At 52.9% G+C, this 24140-nt stretch overlaps 4 non-coding genes across 4 annotated transcripts; 1 reads left to right on the top strand and 3 right to left on the bottom strand.

The window, feature by feature from the left end:
* Positions 1-262: 262 nt before the first annotated feature.
* Positions 263-335, bottom strand: TRNAF-GAA. Its single transcript has one exon. It is a non-coding gene; the product is annotated as a tRNA-Phe (tRNA).
* Positions 336-7121: 6786 nt separating this feature from the next.
* On the bottom strand, positions 7122-7194 carry TRNAF-GAA. The gene has a single exon. It is a non-coding gene; the product is annotated as a tRNA-Phe (tRNA).
* A 1922-nt stretch (positions 7195-9116) lies between these two features.
* On the bottom strand, positions 9117-9198 carry TRNAS-UGA. Its single transcript has one exon. It is a non-coding gene; the product is annotated as a tRNA-Ser (tRNA).
* Positions 9199-22132: 12934 nt separating this feature from the next.
* On the top strand, positions 22133-22214 carry TRNAS-UGA. The gene has a single exon. It is a non-coding gene; the product is annotated as a tRNA-Ser (tRNA).
* The last annotated feature ends 1926 nt before the right edge of the window (positions 22215-24140 follow it).

The raw sequence follows: 24140 nt of genomic DNA on the forward strand, positions 1-24140 counted from the left end.
CACAGCTCTCAAGCCCTGCCAGGCCACTTCTAAACTCCTCAGGGCAGGAGCAGGGTCCACCCTGCTACAGGGAGCTTCTTTTTCTTCCCCTTGCTGAGAAGCAGCAAGAGAAGAAAGAAAGGTCCGGTGGGCCAACTGGGTGCAGACGCCAATGCTGCCTTTTCCTGCAGTGAAGCCCCAAATGAGGGACTTGCACTGAGTAGAGGCAGTGCTGTGTTTCCAGGAAAGAGCCCACTGCTGCAGCAAGAGGGATGAAACAGCATGCTGAAGCCAGGGATTGAACCCGGGACCTTTAGATCTTCAGTCTAATGCTCTCCCAACTGAGCTACTTCAGCACCTGCAGGGGAACCTTTTTGGGCTGCTGCTTCTCACCTTGAAGTTTATTCTCCATAAACCATCTCTCCAGTCAACAATGGCCAATGCAAGACGGACATCGCTTGCTATTTTAGCCCTTGGAAACATCATCAACTAGTCTCTGGATCTCTCGAATGCTGCGCTTCAATTCATGGGGGAAAGGCGAGAGAAGTGACCTTTGAATAAAGGGCCTGGGGTTAACATCCTAACGCTGTCTGTCTCCGACTGTAACACTATTTAATACCGGCCCACCCTGTGCTGGTGAGTGCTCCATTGCTAGATGTTAGTACATTTCAGTTACTGTCAAAATTAAAAGTTTCTATATGCTTAAAAGAAATTATTTTTTCATTTGCTTATATACGGCATGAATAAATACCCTTTTACACATCCTAGCATGAACATTTATTGTCTTATATGATAGGGAAAATCATGCATCCAAACTGTGCATCAAAATCATGAAATGAGCTACAAATGCAATAAAAATAAGGTATTCAACGGTTTAACATATGGAGTGGGGGCTGCACTGAAGACACTTCTTGCCTGGGATGCCACTTGGTCTCGGGGAGGCCCTGTCAGGCAAAGCAGGAGTTAGTCTCACACGCCTATTTCCAGGCTGTAACCTGTGGGCACCCTGCTCTGGGGGAGGGATACGGTAGCCCAGACTCAGGGCTGGAACAGGCCCCAGATTGAGGGGGTGGCTGCAGGGTTTGCAGCGCTCTGATGTCTCAGACAATGTGTCTCCCCAAAGCCTCAGATCTGCGTCCCCAGAAGGCTCCTGCACTGCCTCCGCTCCTCTCACAGTCTATAGCAAGGAGCAGCAGCAAGGGTCAGGGATGAGCCATAGGCACTAGGTGGGGGGCAGAGGCTTCAGGACTAAACCCAGCCCCCAGAGCAGAGGGGGGTATGAGGCTTTTTCTCTCTCCTTAGCCACGTGCTATGGCCCTGAGAGCTCTGTGAAATGCCTCCCCGCCCACAGCCTGGGGAAGGGGAAGGAGTCTCAGGTTCTAGCTCGGTTTGGAGGAGGATCACTGGACCCTAGAACCATTCACTGCCCTTTCCTAGAGAAACCTGTGATGCACAGAACGGGGCTGAGATAAATGCTGACAGGAGCCAGGGTTTGCTCCCCTGGAATAGCAGCAGGACTGGGCTGCTGGAAATCTCCCCAAAGGAGCTGAAGCCTTGGTGGATCAGACACAGATGCCCCAGGTACTGCATGGGGGGTTTAGGTTTGTTTCTGGACAAGAGCAGTGAGAGTCTTATTGTCTCAACATTTCAGTAGAAAAATTCAGACCCAAACTGTGTGTGGCGGGGAGGTCGATAGCGGTTTCTTTGGGTTTGATTTAGTTTGTTTTCTCATTCTCATTGTGAAAGCCCTGGATCATTTTGATGGGAACAATGTTGGCACAAGGCCAAGGAAAAGTAAGAAAAGTTAAAAATCTACATTGGGGTGAGGGGGTTTCTGTGGGCCAGGGCAGAGGTGGAGATTTTCATGGGGAGGGGTTAAGGGATGAATGAGACGCTTTTGCTGGGACACAGGGGGATGTTTTGCAGTTTAATTTTTCCAAAGGGAAACCTCCCCACTTTCCCTGTGCTGCTGCCTAGCTCAGACCCCACTGACACCCCTGTGATGAAGTGGGAATTTTCTGAACGTTTTGCATATTGTGTGTGCCTCAGTTTCCCCTAGTTGTTGCATGATTATCTAGATCAGAGGTCCAAAGCGCAGGGTGCATCCCGCCAGGTGGAATGAAGTAACATTCAGGGGAATGGAGCTGGGGCCCAGGCCAGCCCCCAGAGTGTGTGGGGAGGGAGCACCACCCAGCTCCGCTCCTGGCTGTAGCCCCAGCTGCTGGTCCTGGCTGCTGGCCTGGCTCCCAGGGCTCCACTCCCAGCCCTACACCTGTGGCTCTGCTGCCAGTCTCTGCCCCCACCCCCAGCTCTGGCCCCTGCCTCTTCCCCCTTACCCCTGGCTGCGTCCCTTCCCCCACAGCTGTGGCCCCATTCCCAGGTGTGGCTCATGGGGGCACGGACAAGGGTAAGGGGGGGGCGTGACCCTCAAAAAGTTTTGGGACAACTGATCTCGGTGGTGGGACAAGGGTGTTTACTCTGCGGAGACCCCCCAAAGGGCAGGTGTGGCTGCTGTCCAGCTGCCTGGGCCCAGACAATGGCCACAAATTCTGTCTCCTAGCAACTGCTGGCCGGGGTGCACCTGCTGCAAGACACCAGCTGGCTGGGACGAGTTGGAGAACAAAGAACGAGGTGGAGGCCAGGTGAGCAGGTTGCCAGGGAAACAGAACAAAGGACAGACGAGGGGCAAAGGGCCTGGCTGAGTTGGGCTGTTGGGACCAAGGAGTCTGCTGGTTTTGGGACTCGACGGGACTCGAGAGCCCAGACTCTGAGTTCGGGGTCTCCCCAAGATGGACGTTGCTGAATCTTCCTGCTTCCTGTGCGAACACAGAACTTTCCCAGGCTGGATTCCAGACCACTAATAAACCTTCTGTTTTACAGCGCTGGCTGAGAGTCACTGGTGATTGTGGAAGTTGGGGGTGCAGGACTCCCCTTCGGGGGAGGATGTAAGGCCAGGGCTGGCTCCAGACCCCAGTGCACCAAGCACGCGCTTGGGGTGGCATTTTTCCGGGAGGGCGGCAGGCGGCTCCGGCGGACCTTCCGCAGGCACGTCTGCAATAGGTCCCGCGGAGCTGCGGGACCGGCGTGCTTGGGGTGGCCAAATTCCTAGAGCCGCCCCTGTGTAAGGCTTTCCAAGGTGTCTGATTCAGATGGACTCACGACAGGAAGGTCTTGGGATGGAACAGGGATGCTGAAAGGTCCAAGGTCGGTCTGAGGAGGTGCTGAAGCCAAGGAGGCTTGCCCCAGTGAGAGCACGTGGGAGGAAAGACTTAGACCTGCCAACTTTTTGAACATGTGAATGTGAAGTGACCAAGTGGTGAGTTAACAATGATGCTGTTGCACAGGATCTGACTGGAACTAGAAAACAAAAAGCCCTTAAAGTGGAACTCTTGGGTGACTAGAAAGATCTGATTTGTATTTGGAAGGCAATAGATTGTTACATCAGTCAGAACAGCCTGGTTTGGTTTGGTTGGTTGGTTCAGGGGTTGGCCGCTTTCCCTGGTAAATTGCAGAGGGTTCAGAGAAGAGCCACAGGAATGATTAAAGGCTTGAGCAGGAAAAGGAGTTTAAAAAAATCCTGCAGCCCTTGATAACCTCCCACTGCTGGTGATGGGAATTGAGCTTTTGTAACTAGCTGCTGGTACCTGCGGTCTCAGCTATGGATTAAACTGGTGGCAAACACAGCTTCAGCCAAAGAAGTGAAGGATGTAAGTGAAAGAGCAAAACTGGCCATCCGGGGAGCTGCTGCAGTCCCATCACCACAGCTGGAAAGGAGAAAAGGAAAAACTCCCTAAAGTGCTGGGAGCAGCACCGAGAAAAGGAAGTTTGGCCATGAGATCAGTAGCAATAACTATGAAATGAAGGAGTGCTTTTTCATCTGTGCCGACATGTTTGAATTGTGTCACTTTACTACAGGACAAAACTTTAAAATATCCTGCTCTAATTTCAGGATGGGTCTGTAAACATAATCGGGTCTCTGTGGGAAGTGGCTCACGAAAGCTCATGCTAAAATAAATTTGTTAGTCTTTAAGGTGCCACAAGTACTCCTGTTCTTTTTGCGGATACAGACTAACACGGCTGCTACTCTGAAACTTGTGGGAAGTGGGACATTCAAAATTCCCAAGGAATTTAAGGGGTGGCGTTCATGGTTGGTCACCAGAGGGCAGTGCAGTTCAAACTGATGACCAGAGAGGAGAGAGCAGGGATTGTGGGACACCTACCCGAGGCAAGCTGCAGTGCTGTAATCGACCAGGGTGTCTACACTGGTACCGCGGTGCTGTAGCCCTGGCGCAGAAAGCTGTACACCTCTCGTCAGGGTGGTTTTTTTACAGCGCTGCAACTGTACAGTTTCTGTGCACTAAGTGGCTTGGCAGTGTGCACACCTCAGGAGTTACACCGCAGAAATCTGGTTTACTGTGCAGAAACCTGCCCGTGTAGACAAGGCCGTCGATGGCTTAACTAAGAACCCAAGATTGGTCATACTGGGTCCATCTAGCCGTGTGCTGCTGAGAGTGACCAGTGCCAGTTGCTTCAGAGAGAATGAACAGAACAGGCTTGTTGACCGGCAAGATGAGGGTTTTTCACCATTGCCTTTAACTTCATTGTTGTTGATTCCTACTTATCCTACCTCACCACACCTCCCCCGAGGCCTCTGGGCAAATCAGGTGTGAACCACTCCTGTGATACAGGCCTGTCCCAATCCAGCTGAATTGAGGCAGACTTTGGGCCAATGTCCGTTTGGAAAAGGCCTGCTTAACCCAGCAGGTTTCTCAAAGTATCTGTTGCTGTGAACAGCATGTAGTGTGGACGTGTGCAGGGGCAGCAGGTTATATGGGCTTGTGGTGCCCGAGCACCAGGAATATTCAAGGCTGGGGGCTGTGCTCCACCAATATTTGGAGCTGGGTTTCTCCCCTGACCCTGCCTGGAGCGGGCCCTGCCCCCCCCGCCCCGCCCCGTCCCAGAGCATCTCCTCCCCCCGCCCCCGCCTCAGAGCTTCCCTGCCTGAAAAAAACAACCGGTGCCTCCGTCCCTTGCTTGTGCTGCCGGCTGCCTGCCGCTGCTTCTGCCTAAGGCTATAGAGAGCAGCAGCCGGCAGACTGTTGGAGCCCCTCAGGAGGCGAAGGGCAAGGGGGAGAGAGGAGTGGGGAGGAGGCACACACGTGCTTGGGAGCTCTCTCTCCCGTCTCCAGCACCCACCTGGAGGAGACACCAAGGGGACTTCCGGCCAGGAGATGGACATCTGGAGTGGACCTCACTCACCGGAGCAGCTGCTGGGGCTTCTGTGAGGCTTGACCCTGTGATCCGCCCCCTCCCCATGCAGCCCCCACTCCTGCCCCATGCTGGGCAAGGGGCAGTCCCATCCCCAGTGAGGCTATGGTGAGGGGCAGCAGGCTGCAGCAGGGGAGGCAGGAAGCCACATGTGCTGGCAGTACCCCCCCCCCAGCACCCACCCACCCACCACAGGGGAGATGGGGGTGGGGGACTTCCTAGACCTGAGCAGCTGGGGCTTGGGTGAATTTTGTGACACCCTGCCCCCCCCCAGCCACCACCTTGCAGTCCCCACTCCTGCCCCACGCTGGGCAAGGGGCAGCCCCATCCCCCATCCCCAGTGAGGCTATGGTGAGAGGCAGCAGCAGGGGAAGGCACACGTGACGGCAACAACCCCCCACCCCCAGTACCCACCATAGGGGAGGCGAGTGGGCTTTCTGGACCTGAGAGAGGCCCTAGGAGCATGTGCAGTGACCATGGTGCAAAGTGAGTGTGCTGCCGGGGGGGGGGGTCCTCTCTGGCCCTAGCCCTGGGGTAGCCTGTCTGCACCCCAAGTTCCTTATCCCCAGCCCTGCGCCCCCAGCACCCCAACCCTGAGCACCTTCCTGCATTGTGAACCCCTCATCCCCAGCCCCACCCCAGAGCCCTCACCTGAGGGGAAAACAGTGCAACTTAAATTTGGTGGTCAGTTTGGTGTATCATTGTGTTTAGCACAATACTTGATTATTTTACACCCTTTAAAGTGTATAACTAGTTGTATACAGGTGTTACTAAGTGGAAATGTTCTTAATGTTTTCTCTGAATACTGTGTGGGTGTCTCAGTTTCCCCTATGCATTTCTCAAGGATCTAGATGGTGGGATAAGGGGGTGTGATTGTTGTAGAGCCCTAGAGTGCCAGTGTGATGCCGTCTGCACAGAGAATGGCCAAACCCCTGTCTCCTGGTAACTGATGGCCTGGGCCACTCTCCTGCAAGGTGCCAACTGAAGGTGTTGGAGAACAGAGAGATCGGGTGGCCTCCTAATGCCTGGAAAAGAGACAAAGGCCAGGGGAGGGAGTGTCAGTGCCTGTGCGGACTTCCGGGAAGAGCATGGTGTGGAAGGGGATGCTGTGATGCTTTGGAACTACTCCATACAAAGCCAGTCAGGACTCTGGGGGAGCCTCCTCTCTCGGAGCAGACTGTCTCCAGGGCAAGAAGCTTACACCTTGCTGGGTCTGACTTCAGAGCATTCAGCCCTTCCACACCATGCACTTTCCGCAGCGAGTCTGCCCAGGCAGGTCCTGGGGCAACCAGAGGTCCCTGTACCCCAACTCTGCAGTCAGACGTGACTCTCAGCCAGACAGTAAAACAGAAGGTTTATTAGATGACAGGGATACAGTCTAAAACAGAGCTTGTAGGTACAGAAAACAGGACCCCTCAGTCAGGTCCATCTTGGGGGGTGGGGAGCCCAGACCCAAGTTCTGGGCCTCTCCCCATTTCCCCAGCCAGCTCCAAACTGACACTCCCTCCTCTGGCCTCTGCGTCTCTTCCGGACAAGGAGGCCACCTGATCTCTTTGTCCCCAACACCGTCAGTTGGCACCTTGCAGGGGAAACTGAGGCACACACACAGTATTCAGAGAAAACATTAAGAACATTCCCACTTTGTCACAGCAGGTGCAACAAAATATAATACCGTATATTGAAGTAGGCAAGTGCTGCTTCTGACTTTCCACTTTTAATTGACCCTTGTAATCTTGTGGTGCCGACGCGTGGTAGCTTCATTTTATATCGGCTTACAGGGCGGGAGCGGGGGGGCACCACCAAAAGTCATGCAAACCTGCTGCCTATGCTCCCTGAGAACAGGGTGCCTCCTGCACAAAGGGGATGAAAGGACCTGCCAAAGCCTGGGATTGAACCAGGGACCTTTAGATCTTCAGTCTAACACTCTCCCAACTGAGCTACTTTGGCCTGCTGCTTCTCTGCTTGGGATGTTTTTGTCAGCAATTGCACACAAAAAGGACAGTAAAATGAACGGCTGTTCCACACCCCCACCAGAGGAACCCAACGCCCTTAGCTGTGGGGAGTAAGAAGTGGCTGTTGGCTGACAGAGCCTGTCCCCGAGGAGCTGGAACAGCAGCTGCCACCTCCCCCTCGGCTCCAGGCTGTGGGAAATGCTCATTGCCTGGCTGCATGGGCGGATGCTGCTCCGTGCTCTGGAGAGCGTCTGTATTGCTCTGTCAACCCCCCGTCTTCACTGAGCCAGTCTGGTAAGGTCCCAAGTGCCCCCTCTGGCCTGGCAGCTGAGAGTCTGTGCAGACATCAGTCCCCCTGCCGGGCTGTCATAAACAGATAGTTAAGGGTTAAAGTCTGTTTTACCTGTAAAGGGTTAACAAGCTCAGTAACCTGAGAAACACCTGACCAGAGGACCAATCAAGGAACAGGATAATTTCAAATCTCTGTGGAGGGAAGCTTTTGTCTGTGTTCTTTGTTGGCTCTGTGTGTTCTCTTTTTGGATCTAAGAGAGGCCAGTCATATCTCCAAGTTCTCCTGGAGTAGTTCCTACTATTCAATAGTGAGTATTAATTAAAAAGGCGGATTAGTCTTATAATTTGATTTCTACATTTGCAATTGTGTGTTTGCTGGAGAAATTCTTTATTTCTATTGCTGTTATTGCTTTTGCTGAGAAAGAAAGGAGGGGGAATTCTCTCCAAAGATTGATAAGTTTAGACCCTGTATATTGTTCCATCTTGGTTACAGAGACAGTGACTTTCTTTTTTATTCTTTAATAAATTCTTTTCTATTAAGGACTTGGTTGATCTTTCCTTGGGTGGATTCTCAGGGAAAGGGGAGGGGGAGGCATTCCTCTGTAGTTAAATCCCGGTATCTCTCCTAGGAAAAGGGAGGGGGGAGAAAGCAGGAGGGAATGGTTTATTTCTCCCGGGTGTAAGAACTCCATGGATTTGGGGCTCTTGGGATCCCCAAGGATTTTGGGGAAGGAATGTGTCCCAATCCACGTACCTGATTGGGTGGTGGCAGCTTTACCAGATCTAAACTAGGATTTTAGTTTAGAAGAAGGATTCATGCAGGTCCCCATATTGGAACCCAACAGCTCTAAGTGGGGGTGAGACCTATGACATGGGCCCACAGGCAGCAGCAGTGCCAGCCCCCCAGGGGCACTCAATGTACTTCCTGTGGGGAAATGGCTCCTTGGCGTCCAGCTGCTAGAGTGAGCGCCAGGAGAGAGCAGTGTCTGGCTCTCCGTCGGGGAGAGAAGAGACCTGGTGAGTGCGGATCTCCCTCAGCCTCCCCCGCAAGGCTGGTCAGTTGTATTGTCACTGTGATAGTCGGTGCTTCCCTTCAGGGCTGGCCCTAGAGCGGTGCAGGGCCCAGGACAAATCTCCCCATTTCTCCCCCAACCCCTGTCCCATCCTCTCCCGCCCCCACCCAGCGCCTCCTGCACCCCACTGAACAGCTGATCACTGGCAAGTGGAAGTCACTGAAGGGGAAGAGGAGGAGCTTGTCAGCAAGGCCTGTAGTGTGTGTGTGGGGGGGGCAGCTGGCTGCCAGTGGGCGCTGAGCACCTATTTTTTCTTTGTTGGTTCTGCAGCCCCGTAGCTCCCATGGAGTCGCTGACTTGGCTCCTTTCACACTCTAGAGAGAGGAGCAGAACCAGGGCCATGGCTGATCTATGGGGCACCAGGTGAGTGGCAGAAGCTTCAGGGGCTGAGAGTTTGCCTGACCCCTCAGGGACACAGTGTGAGGGGGTGTCCCAGGGATCTCTATAAAAGGAGCAGAACAGGATTTCCTTGGGGTGGGGAGAGAATTGAGAGTGTCTCAGGGGGTTGTACAGAGGTGTTGCCTGGGTGAGAGACTGGCTAAAACACAGGCCTCGCTGTGAGCAGGATTTGAACCTGCGCAGGGGAACCCTATTGGATTTCAACTCCAATGCCTTAACCACTCGGCCATCACAGCTGTGAGCACAAAACTGCCCCAATGCCAGAGAAACTGGTAAAGAATCCCAATGCCCAGGCGTGAAGTCATCTGAACTACAGAATTCCCACCGCAAACCTGGCCCCCAAAGCACAGTGGGGATTTGGGGTTTGTTCTCTTTGCTTAGCCATGTGCAGTCGCACAGAGAGCGCGTTTAAAAGTCTCCCCTCCCACAGAGCGGGAAGGGGAAATGATTCTCAACTTGAAGCCTGGTGTAGGGTGACCAGACGTCCCGATTTTATTGGGACTGTCCCAATATTTGCTTGTTTGTCCCACGTCCCGACTGATGTTTGGTCGGGACACTGGACAAACAAATAATTTTGCCCTTTTCTCCGGCACACAGGAAGAGCCCGGAGGACACTCACCTCCCCGACTCTGCCCCCTCCTTCCCCCATTGGATCCCTCCCCAAATCCCCGCCCTGGGCCTGCCCCCAGCCCCACCCCCTCACTGCCCCATTGGATCTCTCCCCAAATCCCCGCCCTGGCTCTGCCCCCAGCCCCACCCCCTCACTGCCCCATTGGATCCCTTCCCAAATCCCCACCCTGGCCCTGCCCCCAGCCCCACCCCCTCACTGCCCCATTGGATCCCTTCCCAAATCCTCGCCCTGGCCCTGCCTCTTCCCCAAGCACGCGGCATCCTCCTCCCTCCCAGGTCTGCACACGGGCCATGGCCATGGCCGGGAGCGCAGCATGGAGGCTGCTCCAGCCCTGGAGCCTGCGGGGCAGCGCAGTGGGGCTGGGGGCAGTGCGGAGGGGGCAGGACCCATGTGGGCAGGGGGCGGAGACACATGTGGGGCAGACACGCTCCTGCCAGGAGGGCCCGGGCCTGGCTGCCTGGTTCGCCCCTTGCCCGGGAGCTGCAGGAGGGACCTGGAGTGCGGCTCGGCCGCAGAGCTCGGAGCCCAGGCTGGGCCCAGGAGCGAGGGAATGGGGGAGCTGGGGGTGTATCGGGGGTCGGAGCCGAGAGTTGGGTGGAGACGGGGCTGTGCCACTGCCACCTGGCGGTGGGGGGGGGGGAGCCTCCGACTTTTTTTTTTTTGCTCTGCCCCCCACGTCCCAATATTTCATCTTTGACATCTGGTCACCCCAGCCTGGTGTGAATGAGGATGTCTGGACCAAGGGGCCAGGGACTGGCCTTTGCTAGAGAAACCACTGTCAAGTTTGAGCCAATTAGGACAAGGCAGCAAATAAGAACAACCTCAGGTACCAGTAACTGCTACAGGTAGCAAAGTCCTACAGGGAGCAGTTTCTGGCACTACACCTGCACAGCTCTGCTCCCCAGCTCTTCTTGGGCTCCTGCTCGCTCCTTAGCTCTGCCCCACTCTGGCCCAGGCAGTTCCAGCTCCCACGGAGGACGGGACCCCCTGGCCTGGTGACTCCCTCATTACACTGCCTGGCCTGTCAGTGCGGCTAACTTGGAGCTTTGGCCTCTCCCCATTGCCCCTGGGGACTGTCAGTCTCAGGGGCCTGATTTCCCATTGACCCTTCCCCCTTCTATTGGTGCTGGGAACTAGCCAACCAACCCCCCCCCCACCCACACACACACACACACACACACTAAGTTTTAGTAAAGGGCCAAGAGCCCCTTACACAAACCAGCCCCATGAGGGTCACCACTGTGCAAAGATGGTAGTATGAACTGGTCCCATGGTGTAATGGGCAGCACTCAGGACTCTGAATCCTGCAATCTGAGTTCAAATCTCAGTGGGGGCTTGTGGTAAAGCCCTGGAGCTCCCAGTGCTCAACTTCCCTGTCTCCAGCTGTGCAAGAACCAATCTCCCCTTCCTGCTGGGTGACTCACACCTCCTAGAGCTAGGGTTTTGGCTGGGGTGGCCACAATGGGTTGGGGCTCTAGAACTTGCTACCCTGATGGTTGGGATTCTTGCTGCTTCACCTGGTGCCCACAAGTTTGGCCCTGGTGCTTCCTGCCACACTTTTCCTCTGGCCCACATGGCGCTTGAAGAAAGAAGGGGCAGGGCGGGGATTGATAGTGAGGGCTTGGCAGGAGGGAGAAGAGCCCCAGGCTGGAGCCCCACACACCTTCCCTCCTCCTCTGGGCACCTAGAGCAGAGGCGGCCCAGCTCTGTCTGCTGGACACCTCAGCAGAGTAGGTGAGTTCATGTAAATACAGTCTGGTCCCAAAGCCTCCCCCAACCCTGGCTCATCACTAGCTGTCAGGGGAGAGCTTATTCACACCTTGCTTCCAAATCGTCATTTGAAATTCTGAGGTTGGCCAACATTGCCAAAGCCAATGCACCGACATTGTCAGCAAACACAACAGCAAACACAACCAGGCTTTGTCCAGACTTTTCAATCCTATTTTACTTTCTCAGGTACAGGTATTTTTCATACCTTGGATCTGATTTTAAAGTGAGTGTTAACGTTGCAATTTCCATTCAGATTTGCAGCCAGTGACAACATTGGCAGCGCTGCATGTAACTACCTGACCACTGGGGGGGGGGTGTTGGGGAAATTCGGGGGGGGGGGGGATGCACAGCTCCCTGGCTGGGGGCGTATAGGGAATGCCCGGTTTCACTGAATTGAGTCTCCTACTGCAGCACCTCAGTAGGTCACATCAGAGAGGAGCTGCAGTGTCTAGGCAGTGGGATGCCTGTGCCTTTAAGAGCCCAGCCCTGGGAAGCCCATGCTGAGAGGTGCTGCCTGTGGGAGGGGAAATAGAAAAGCCCCTCTGCTCCCCCCACCCTGTTTTTGCAAACACTGGAGTCTCAGCCCCCCCGGGGTAACTGTTACCCCTCTGCCCCTGCCTGTGCCGGGGTTTAACCCTCTGGCAGCGCCTCCCCCTGGGCTGAACTCCGGCTCCTTCCCCCGTCCCTGACTTTGCACTTCAGCCCCTCTCCTAACTCTGCCTCCAGCTGCTTGACCCCCCGACCAGTCAATTTCCACCCCCTGCTCAAACCCTGGCCACCCCCCTCCTCTGATTTACCCCCCTTTGCCCCTCTTCAATTCCTGTAAAAAGTAGGGGGGGCTGGGTCCCATTCTCTGGGGGGGGCTGGGCACCTGGCCCCTGCCTGCCCAATGCTCAAAGCGCCCCCCACGATCTTGCGGATGTTTGCCGAGTGCTGCAGGGTCACCTGCAGGGAGAGAGAGACACAGTTAGGAGGTGATGCCGCTAAGGATGCCTCACCCAACACTGAGATGCAGCCACCTCTGGAGTGGGTTGCACAAGTCAGCAAATGAATTTGGAACAGGAAATGCACTGAAAGGACCAAGGCAGCTGCAGGAGGTGGAGAAAACCAGAAAAAGCAGGAGCCCAGCCCTGCCCCTCACCCAGGGTTGTGAGTTCAATCCTTGAGGAGGCCACTTAGGGATCTGGGGCAAAAACTGGTCCTGCTAGTGAAGGCAGGGGGCTGGACTCAATGACCTTTCAAGGTCCCTTCCAGTTCTAGGAGATTGGTATATCTCCAATTATTACCTATAACCCTCCCTCACTCTACCCACTAACCCCCCTCCCCTCTCCTCCCAGAGTTGGGGGGAGAACTCAGGAGTCCTGGTCCCCAGCCTTGCCCACCCCCATATTCCATCCAACAGCTGCCCCCCCAATTGCAGGGCAGTGCCATGGGGCACACCAGGGCCTGCCTGTTTGCACAGGATGGGAAACACCAGTGCCCCGGGGGAGAGATGATGCTAAGGGAGAAGCAGGCAGCAGACACCCCCATGGCAGAGTAAGAAGTGCTAGGGGGTGCCATGCTGCAAGGAGTGAGGGGGGTTGGCAGGGAATGGGAGGATCTCCCCTCACAGCGGGTGCATCTGTCTCCCCCGCAATTCCTCCCCAGCCCTACCCCGGCCCAGGCTAATCCTGGCCCAGCTACCAGGGTTACATTTGGCCTGAGTTCCCCAGCTGCTGGGGGAGGGGTGTGGGCTGGGGACCATGAGCCTCTACTCCCCCTTCCCCCGACACAGCTGCATGGGAACTGACCAAAGGAGCCTGGAGCACTGCTGCCTAGAGGAAACTGAGGCACCAGCCAGTGACAGACACATCATGGCTCTCCTCATCCTCATCCTCTTTTCCAGATACAACCCGGGGTGGGGGGGAGGGAACTCAGGGCAGTTGCATAGTCAACCTGTGGAACTCCTTGCCAGAGGATGTTGTGAAGGACAAGACTATAACAGGGTTCAAAAAAGAACTAGATAAATGAACAGAGGACAGGTCCATCAGTGGCTATTAGCCAGGGTGGACAGGGATGGTGCCTGTAGCCTCTGTTTGCCAGAAGCTGGGAATGGGCGGCAGGGGATGGATCACTGGATGATTCCCTGCTCTGGTCATTCCCTCTGGGGCACCTGGCACTGGCCGCTGTCAGAAGACAGGAGGATACTGGGCTAGATGGACTTTGCGTCTGAACCAGTCTGGCCGTTCTTATGTCTCCCTTGGCGCAGCAGTGACATCCAGTGGGTAGTCAGAGTAACGCACAGAAGGTGTCTCCGTTGGTGCAGCAGTGACACCTCATGGTCATTCAGGGTAATGCACAGAAGGTGTCTCCGTTGGTGCAGCAGTGACACCCAGTGGCCAGGTGGCGTAATGCACAGTGTGTCTCTGCCTTCTAGGCGCAGTGACCCCCACGGACCAGTCACGGTAAAGCACAGAGTGTTTTTCCCACCAATCTGGGTGATGCACAGAGCTTGTTTCCCATGGCGCAGCAGTGACACCCAGTGACCAGCAGGGGTGGCATCAGACTCTTCTCGTTTGGTGGGAGACTGAGGTGGGCTAGACAAAAAAAATTGGGGGGGCTGCGCCCCCCCCATCACCTGGCCCCACCCTTCACAGGGGCCATGCCTCCCATGCCTCTGCTCCTTCTCAGTTAAAGGCCAGGCTCATCTCCTCTCCCCCCGGCCAGGGGTTAGAGCAATACAACCTTTATTAAAATAAAACTGATAAGAACAGATACAACTTAGATAATGTTTCTTCAAGGTTCCCAAGACACAGACCAGGTTTTCATCTCAAGGCCAAAAGACCCATAATATCAAGACACTTGATCACGGCCTTGGATAGGCCAAGAGACTACTCACCCCATCTGAGCTCAAAGAGCCGAGTATTAAACAGGGTTTACTTTAAATAATCTAAAGCTGTCCAAATTTTAGTATTAAATCCAAAGTTCTTAAAGATCCCATCAATAACCAAAACCTAAATGAAAAATTGAAACCAAAAACAATGTTTAATTTAAAACCCAAACATTAAGAAAAACTTTGTTTTTAAAAACAAAAACTAACAAATGCCATAAATTAATAATTTCAACATTTTATCTAAAAGGTGTGCTACAGCAGGATGATAAAATAACATAAAATAAATAAGCCTGACCACTAAAACCTCCTATAAAGGAATTGAATCCTTGAATACTGGCCAAATCTGTATAAAATATGCAGAACTATGTCAAAACTGGTGTTGCAGGTCAGCCATTCAAATTCAGCAAATGTCAATTAAAAGCTCCATTCCAACTAAAAAAAACAAAACAACCCAATAAACCAAAACAGTCACAGCCTGAAACAAACCTACACAGAAGCAAAATTAAACCTGTGCCAACATTGGAACAAATGATGTAAATTTCTAATTCTAACTTCTTGTTTCTCCCAGGTGGAAAGTGTTTTGCACCCCAGTAACCAGACTGTCAATGCAGCTTTCCTTTCACTAAATAAGATTTTTACCAAATATAAATTATCCTCAGATTTCTCTAAGAGAAATTGAAATTGTATCTTTGCACTAATATCCCAAGTGTGCAAGTCCATCCCCTCAGAGCAGCCCCACACCCTGAGCCCAGGGGAGACTCCCAACTGGTTTGTGTATTTGTAACCCTGGGGTCTGAAGCTGATGAGAAAACGGGAAGTGAGCGATCTTGGAGCTTTCCAATACCAACTGCTGGGAGCAGAGGGAATTGCCTGAGCGACGTCCTGGCTAATTTTCACCTTGTTCTCTGCCAGCAGGCTCCACTGGAGAGCTCGGGAGTGATGTCACCATGGCAGCACCCTATTTACATATTAAAACCCGGCATTTGGGGGCCATTGTGGTGAAATGTGAGTACTTTTAGGGTTGGGACCCACATGAAAAGGGATGTGGACAAACTGGAGAGAGTCCAGCGGTGGGCAATAAAAATGATTAGGGGGCAGGGGCACATGACTTACGAGGACATACAGGCCATATCCTGTATGTTAAACTAAGGTAAAGCGAGCATATCTATATTGTGACCTTTTACTCAGAAAGGAAACTTGACCTTTATCTTGTTACTTAAATAGAGAAGTACCCACGCCTGTCTAAGGCCTTTACCTAGACCAATCGACAATGGAGAATGGTATAGGGGTTTTTTTCAGTGTTGTACCCCACAGACTTAACAGGTACACCACAAGGGAACTTATGTGCATATGTACATGTCATCAACACACACAAACATACTAGCCTATGAAGTAAGCGTACCCTAGTGTTTTGTGGGTGAAGAATGAATTTTGGGCATAGGAGGAAGGATTTCCGGTGCTTGTGCCCTATAAAAGAGGTAACCCACCTCGCTAGAGCACTTCCCTCTATCATTCTGACTTACTTCCTCCACTCTCTCTCTATCTACTATCAGTAGGCTGTACTTGTTCTAAAACTTTAAGTTTCAAAGGAACTAGGCCAGTGATGAGCTGCCAAAATATTAACAACCGGTTCCCTCCTCCTCACCCCATGAGGAGTCATGCGCCACCCCCCCGATTCCTGTCCCATCCAACCCCCCATGTTCCTTGACAGCCCCCCCATGCCCTATCCACCCCCTTCCCTGTCTCCTGATTGCCCCTTGCCAGCCCATCCAACCCCTTCTCTCATTCCTGATGGCACCCCGGGACCCCTACCCCATCCAACCACCCCTTCTCTCTGTCCCTTGACTGTCTCTGGAATCCTTACCCCTAACTGCCCCCCACCACCCCATCCAACCCCTGCTCCTTCCTGACTGCCCCCCGACCCTTGCCACCATTCAATCCCCCTGTTCCCTGCCCTCTGACTGCTCCAACATTAATCCACCTCCCCAACTCCCCTGCCCTCTATCCAACATGCCCTCCCTGCTCCCTTACCTTGCTGCCTGGAAATGGGGGCCCAGCTGGGCTGGGGCTGGGACCCTGATGCTGGGACAGGAGCCGAGCTGTGCCCTGCCACCCTGCTGAAACAAGGCCAGGAAAAAGAGAGAGAGCAGGTTAAAACAGAAAGTGAGGTGAGAGAGGAACAATTTGAGCTGAAAGGGGGGGAAAAAACTTCCAACTGCCTCTTCTCTACAGAGCATTTAAGAACTAGATGAGAAATATTTCTCTCTCACTGCAACAACAACTCTGGTGGGTCTGGGCTGACGGAAGAACCCCTTCTCCCAGCAGACCTAATCTGGTAGGTCTGGGCTATAGATATCTTACCCTAACACATTTAGTGTGCCTGGCCTGGGACAGGGGAGGGGCTCCTCTCCTCTCCACTGGGGACATGGTGGGATGAGAGATATGACAGGGCTTTACGGGAAATCATTATTTGCCTGATTCATGTGCCAGTCCTAGTTCTTGCTGACCCAAACAAACCGTGTATCCTGCATGCTGATGCCAGTTTGGAGGGTCTGGGAGCACTCTCCTACCAGGAAGTGGAAGGCAAATGTAAATCTGTAGCCTTTGCCAGCTGAGGACTGTCTGATAGCGAAACTCGCTATCCCATCCACCAGCTGCAGTTCTTGGCCTTGAAATGGGCCATCACTGAGAAATTTTGAGACTACTTGTCTGGTGCTCAGTTTCAAGTATGGACAGAGAACAATCCACTGACTTATGTGTTAACAAGGGCTAAGCTGGATGCTACAGGGCAGAGATGGGTGGCTACTTTTGCTAGCCATAACTTCAGCATTCAATACCAATGAGTTGGTATAACAGGGAGTGTGATTTATCAGGACCACCAATTCTTGGCTCGGGGGAGGATGTAAGCAGGGTCAGAATGAACTCTACTCTGACATCTGTTGGTGATGTGTTGTAAAGGCCTTTTGTTGCTGATGTGCATGGTCACACCCACCCCGCATTGCATGATGGGGGTGCTTGTCCAAATGGACATTTCAGCTGCTGTGGGATCCCCAGTCTCTTTCTTATTAGGGCAAGAGTAATAAAGTGTAGTAATCCTGGTGATATGAACCAAGGACAGTAGAACGGTACTTAGCAGTTCATGATTTCGGGACTCACCCAAAAGTACATAAATCTCGTTAGACAAGGGACATGGGTTCCAAAACATAGTGAATTAAGAGAAAGTGAAAATGAATATTTGTTATAGGACTTTGTGGAGTTCCTAAATGTAGATATTATGGACTTTTTCTCTCTTCAGTTAAAAATGGAGCTGTTTATGATTTCATTACAAATATTGTTTTATAACACACACCTAAAATCATTGATGCTTAATAAAAATTTAGATATATACTCTGGCTGGAAGTTTTTGATCTCACTTAAATAGTGAAGTTTGTAGAAATATAGTGCTGAATGAGATCATGGCAATAAAGTAAACTGCAACAACTTAATTGTTGGGATAAAATGCTCTTTTCCACTCAGCCTGCAAGGAATTTTTGTAGATTGGACTCACAGACTGAAGCTTAGGAGGGGCATGACTTTTGAGGCACATGCACCTCTTCTGCAACTAACATTTGTTACCTCACTCCATAACACCACACACAGAGCAGCCTGTTACCTCTCAGGAGCAAAAGACACCATGAAAGAGATTTAACAGCATAAGATTGGGGCAAGCAACTGCAGCACCAACAACAATTTGAAGAGATTCAAAACTGCCTCTGTTTTTATACACCAGGGCCAGCTAAAAGAACAGCAGCACAGCCACAAGCCCAACAAACATCCATTCCAATCTCCCACTAAATTTTGCCTTATGGAACCCATACCCCTTAATGGTGAGAACTTTCGAGGTGAGGGTGACACTCTCAGGCCTCAAATGCCAGGTACAGTTACTCTGTCCTTGATCCAAAATCAACAGGAAAATACACTGGATTACTCCTGCCCCAATAACAAAGAGACAGGGCATCCCACAGCAGCTGAAATAGCCATTTGGTCAAGCACTCCCATCATGCAATCCGGGGTGGGTGTAACCATGCAAATGACATCAGCCCCAAAAGGCCTTGACAACAGATTACCAACAGATGGCAGGGTAGACTTCATACTGACCCTGCTTCAACGAGATTGTCTTGATCTTACGAACCAAGATACATACAACGTAGGCCGGGTGGGGAGAAGTCTATGTAACTCATGCAGTTGTGGATATACACATGACCTCAAATATTGCCAACTGCCCCCCCCCCCCAAAACAAAAAAAACCCGGGCAATAACAAGGAAATGAAGAGGTTTATCGAATGGGTTCTGTCTGATTTACCATCTTCCCAGCTACCCATCAAAGTTAAAGACCTAGCCCAGTATCCTGTCTGCTGACAGCGGCCAATGCCAGGTGCCCCAGAGGGAATGAACAGAACAGGGAATCATCAAGTGCTCCATCCCCTGTCGCCCATGCCCAGCTTCTGGCAAACAGGGATACCTAGCTAGGGACACCGCTGGCGAAGCACCATGGATGGACCTATCCTCCATGAATTTATCTAGTGCTTTTTTGAACCCTGTTATAGTCTTGGCCTTCGCGACATCCTCTGGCAAAGAGTTCCACAGGTTGACTGTGTGGTGCGTGAAGAAAGAATGCCTTTTGTTTGTTTTAAAGCTGCTGCCCATTAATTTCATTTGGTGACCCCTAGTTCGTGTGTTATGAGAAGAACTAAATAACTCTTCCTTATTTACTTGATCCACGCCAGTCATGGTTTTATAGACCTCCCTCGTATCCCCCTTTAGTCGTCTCTTTTCCAAGATGAAAAGTCCCAATCTTATGAATCTCTTCTTAGATGGAAGCTGGTCCATATCCCCTCATCATCTTTGTTGTCCGTTTCTGAATCTTTCCCATTCCCATATATCTTTTTTGCGATTGGGGTGACCGCATCAGCACGCAGTATTCAAGATGTGGGCGTACCATGGATTGATATTGAGGCAATATGATAGTTTCTGTCTTATTACCTGTCCCTTTCTTAAGGATTCCCAACACTCTGCTGCACATTGAGTGGATGTTTTCAGAGAACTATCCACAATGACTTCCAGATCTCTTTCTCGAGTGGTAACAGAAAATTTAGACCCCATCGTTTTATAGGGATAGTTGGGATTATGTTTTCCAATGTGCATTACTTTGCACTTATGAGCACCGACGTTCATCTGCCATTCGGTTGTCCCGTCAACCAGTTATGTGAGATCTCTTTGTGGCTCTTGGCAGTCTGCCTGGGACTTAACTCTCTTGAGCAATTTTGTATCATCTGCAAATTTTGCCACCTCACTTTTTAGCCCTTTCCCCAGATCATTTATGAATAAGTTGAACAGTACTGCTCCCAGTACAGACACCCGGGGATAAAAGAGGGAAGATCCTCTTCTGACACTGGCAGACCAGGTGCCAGCTCATGCCAAGGCCCCTAGGCCTTACTGAAAAGTGACAAACGCATGGCTGGAAACTAGTCTTGCTCAACTGTTTGTTAGTGTTGTTAAAACAGGCATTAGCTTTATAAAAACGTGTTTAGAGTTTATGACAAGCTCGTCAGTTGCTGCATGCATTATTCTCACCTTTAATAGCCGTAGCCCATGTTGTAAGGTGATATATAAGCGTTGGCACTAAAGCTGTAAAAAACCCTTGCCGCCGCCTCGCCACCAGTCAGGAGAGAAGTATTACCAAGTGTGAAATGCCAGTTTACCAGAAGAGGCGTCGTCTCCTTTCCAACAAGAGAAGGCCCTGACTGAGACATCAGACAAGCCACCGTGGATCATCCGTGGACAAAAGACTTGGTTGATTGCTCCTCCTCACACACCTACGAGGAGGCAGAGCCCTGCACAAACAATTGCCCCCATCAGCTTGAGCTCTGGGGGAATGGAATAAAAATCCCTGTCAGGAAGAAACTGTTGTTCCCCCCTCCCCACGATGCTGCTTGGACTTCAGGGAGCCGGCTCACCTTCTAAGCAGCAGCAAGGGATCCCGGCTGTTTGTCTAAGGTTAGCCCTAAAGGAATTAAAGTTTATTAGAGAATATTTGAAAATAAACGATACAAAGTGTTTGAAGCGTCAGTTATTGTGTCATTGGGGGTAACATACAGGTTGTAGGGGGATGTTAGCGTTTTGGTATTGGACGGCATATACATATACACAGTCTGTCATGTCCCCAATGCGGGGTATACAGTGGGTGAGTTCAGGGTACAGCCAGCAAGCAGTGAGGGTACATCACTCATACAAACAGGTTATGGATAGTCGTGGGCGTAAGTAAATGAGCGGACTGGGTAATGATGATAGGATGACCCTCACAGGGCAGAGTTCAGTTTGGTTGGTTCTGGGCTCAGGCGATAAAGTCCAACAGGGGAAGTTTACAGGTCTCTTCCCCCTTGTGGGTGCGCGAAGTCACGCCGGCTCACTCTTGGTATTTATGGTGGCCGGTGACGTGCTCTGTGTAAATGTCTCTGGACCACCGAATAGCGTCCGAGACCATTAGGCATCTCATGAGCCGCGCGTAGCGACGGCCCACCCCACAGGTCCGCAGTACTCGTTCATTAAGGGGGTCCCAGGCGCCCAAGGCCCCAACGATCAGGGCATCAGTGTAGACCTCGTAGCCCTTTGCTCGCAGGGCGTCAGCCAGGGGAGCGTACTTTTTGAGTTTGCGGGCTCGGGCTTGGCGGAAGGCCGTGGTCCTATTCTCAGAGCTGTGCAGGTGTAGTGCCAGAAACTGCTGCCTGTAGGACTTTGCTACCTGCAGCAGTTACTGAGACCTGAGGTTGTTCTTATTTGCTGCCTTGTCCTAATTGGCTCAAACTTGACAGTGGTTTCTCTAGCAAAGGCCAGTCCCTGGCCCCTTGGTCCAGACATCCTCACTCACATCAGGCTGGGGTGACCAGATGTCAAAGATGAAATATCGGGACGCGGGGGGCGGAGCAAAAGAAAAAAAGCCGGCGGCTCCCCCCCCCCCAACCGCTAGGTGGCAGTGGCACAGCCCCGTCTCCACCCAACTCTCGGCTCCAACCCCCGATACACCCCCAGCTCCCCCATCCCCTCGCTCCTGGACCCAGCCTGGGCTCCGAGCTCTGCAGCCGAGCCGCGCTCCAGGTCCCTCCTGCAGCTCCCGGGCAAGGGGCGAACCAGGCAGCCGGGCCCAGGCCCTCCCGGCAGGAGCGTGTCTGCCCCACGTGTGTCTCCGCCCCCGCCCACATGGGTCCTGCCCGCTCCGCACTGCCCCCAGCCCCACTGCGCTGCCCCGCAGGCTCCAGGGCTGGAGCAGCCTCCATGCTGCGCTCCCGGCCATGGCCATGGCCCGTGTGCACACCTGGGAGGGAGGAGGATGCCGCCTGCTTGGGGAAGAGGCAGGGCCAGGGCGAGGATTTGGGAAGGGATCCAATGGGGCAGTGAGGGGGTGGGGCTGGGGGCAGGGCCAGGGCGGGGATTTGGGGAGGGATCCAATGGGGGAAGGAGGGGTCGGGGTTGGGGGGCGAGTGTCCCTCCGGGCTCTGCCTGTGTGCCGGAGCAGAGGGCAAAATTGTTTGTTTGTCCAGTGTCCCGACCAAACATCGGTCGGGACGCAGGACAAACAAGCAAATATCGGGACAGTCCTGATAAAATCGGGACGTCTGGTCACCCTACATCAGGCTTCAAGTTGAGAATCATTTCCCATTCCCGCTCTGTGGGAGGGGAAACTTTTAAACGCGCTCTCTGTGCGACTGCACATGGCTAAGCAAAGAGAACAAACCCCCAATCCCCCCTGTGATTTGGGAGCCAGGTTTGCGGTGGGAATTCTGTAGTTCAGATGAATTCACGCCTGGGCATTGTGATTCTTTACCCGTTTCTCTGCCATGGGGGAAGTTTTGTGCTCACAGCTGTGATGGCCGAGTGGTTAAGGCGTTGGAGTTGAAATCCAATCGGGTTCCCCTGCACAGGTTCAAATCCTGCTCACGGCGAGGCCTGTGTTTTAGCCAGTCCCTCACCCGGGCAATACCTCTGTACAACCCCCTGAGACACTCTCAATTCTCTCCCCACCCCAAGTAAATCCTGTTCTGCTCCTTTCATAGAGATCCCTGGGACACCACCTCACACTGCTAGAACAGGGCCTCATCCTCCCTGATTGATCTAACCTCGTTATCTCTAGCTTGCTTCTTGCTTGCATATATAAACCTGCCCCTAGAAATTTCCACTACTTGCATCCGAAGAAGTGGGTATTCACCCACGAAAGCTCATGCTGCAAAACGTCTGTTAGTCTATAAGGTGCCACAGGATTCTTTGCTGCTTCTACAGAACCAGACTAACACGGCTACCCCTCTGATACTTGACACCTCACACTGTGTCCCTGAGGGGTCAGGCAAACTCTCAGTGCCTGAAGCCTCTGCCACTCACCTAGTACCCCATGCCCCACAGATTAGCCATGTTGATGTGCTCTCCTTCACGTAAATCCGGTCAGTGTGACTCCTGGTCTGTCCCGCAGAAAGGTGTATCCCCTCTGCGGCTGCTGTGAGCTCGGCTCAGAGGACTAGGAGGCTACCACCCACCCCCCACTGGTACCATTATGGAGAAACACGTCCTCTAAGCCCCCCCCCCCTGCACAAAGAGGGATGAAAGGGCCTGTCAAAGCCTGGGATTGAACCAGGGGCCTTTAGTCTAATGCTCTCCCAACTGAGCTCCTTTGGCAGCTGTGGAACAGCATTTTGGCCTGTTGCTTCTCTGCCCGGGAGGTTTTTGCAGCAGTTGCACACAAAAAGGACGTCATTGTGAGCGGCCCATGAAGACAAGACTCGCTTTTGCCTGCCTTGCTCAGCTTGACTTGCTGCCTCACCCCGTTCCGGCCCTAGTGCCCGGGCTGACCTGGTGGAAGAGGACTGGGGGCCAGTGGCGCGTGGAGGAGGTTGAGCTGGACCCTGAGCTAGACTAGACCCTGGCAGTGAGAGTCTGGCCACCACTTGCCGCCCCACCCTGTTGTCCTGGCTTCCCCCACTGCGCGTCATTTTGGGAGGGAAGTGGGGCTTCTGCCTCCCCGCCCCGATTTTCACACCGCAGAGGAGTGCGAACAGGAAAACGAACGGCTGCTCCACACCTCCACCGGAGGAACCCGATGCCCTTAGCTGCTCCCCCTGCTCCCCCCCAGCTATGCTACTGAGTGGAAGCGTCCTGTGCCCATCACACAGAGGTCGATTAATCAAAACCCTCTTCTGCCAGCACCAGGCCTCCTGCTTCTTACACGGGGCCTGCAAGCGAGGGGGCGGCTGGCACAGCACCAAGAGTCTAACCTGTGAGGCAGGAGGCGGCTGACGCCCGCAGCCTGCTGGGGAGCTCCCAGAAGTTATTAAGGGACAGAAACTCCTCAATGCCCTTAGTAACAAGGGTTTGGGGGTCACCGAGGCCAGTAAGGGGGTCACTATGTCAGCCCTATAACCCTGGGTATCAGGTCACTGTGCAGCTTTGATCTAGAGCTCGGATCCCAACAACCAACCAGCAGCCCACAGCCTCCCCCTGGGTCTGGCCCACCTGGTTACTCCTTACAGGCCGACCTTACCCCCCTTCCAGCCCCGGATTTGCCCCCAATCATCCTACTGCCACTCAGAGCCACAGCCGTGGAGGTGCTGAAGGAGGGAGGGGTGACTCTAGGGTGGGGTTCTTCTCTAAAGATGGCTGGAAGAAAGGTGGTGCTCAGTTCTGTCCATTGCCTCGCTGCCAGGGGATACAGACATTTCTGTAAGGTGATTAAATGGGGGTATTTGGCTTCTGAATGAATGTGAGGAATGTGCAATCATGAGAGGGAATTTCTACCCCTTTTTTCAGTGGCCTAATGGATAAGGCATTGGCTTTCTAAGCCAGGGATTGTGGGTTCAAGTCCCATCTGGGGTGAAAAACTC

The sequence above is a fragment of the Mauremys mutica genome, chromosome 22 (assembly GCF_020497125.1).
Source record: "Mauremys mutica isolate MM-2020 ecotype Southern chromosome 22, ASM2049712v1, whole genome shotgun sequence".
NCBI lineage: Eukaryota > Metazoa > Chordata > Testudines > Geoemydidae > Mauremys > Mauremys mutica.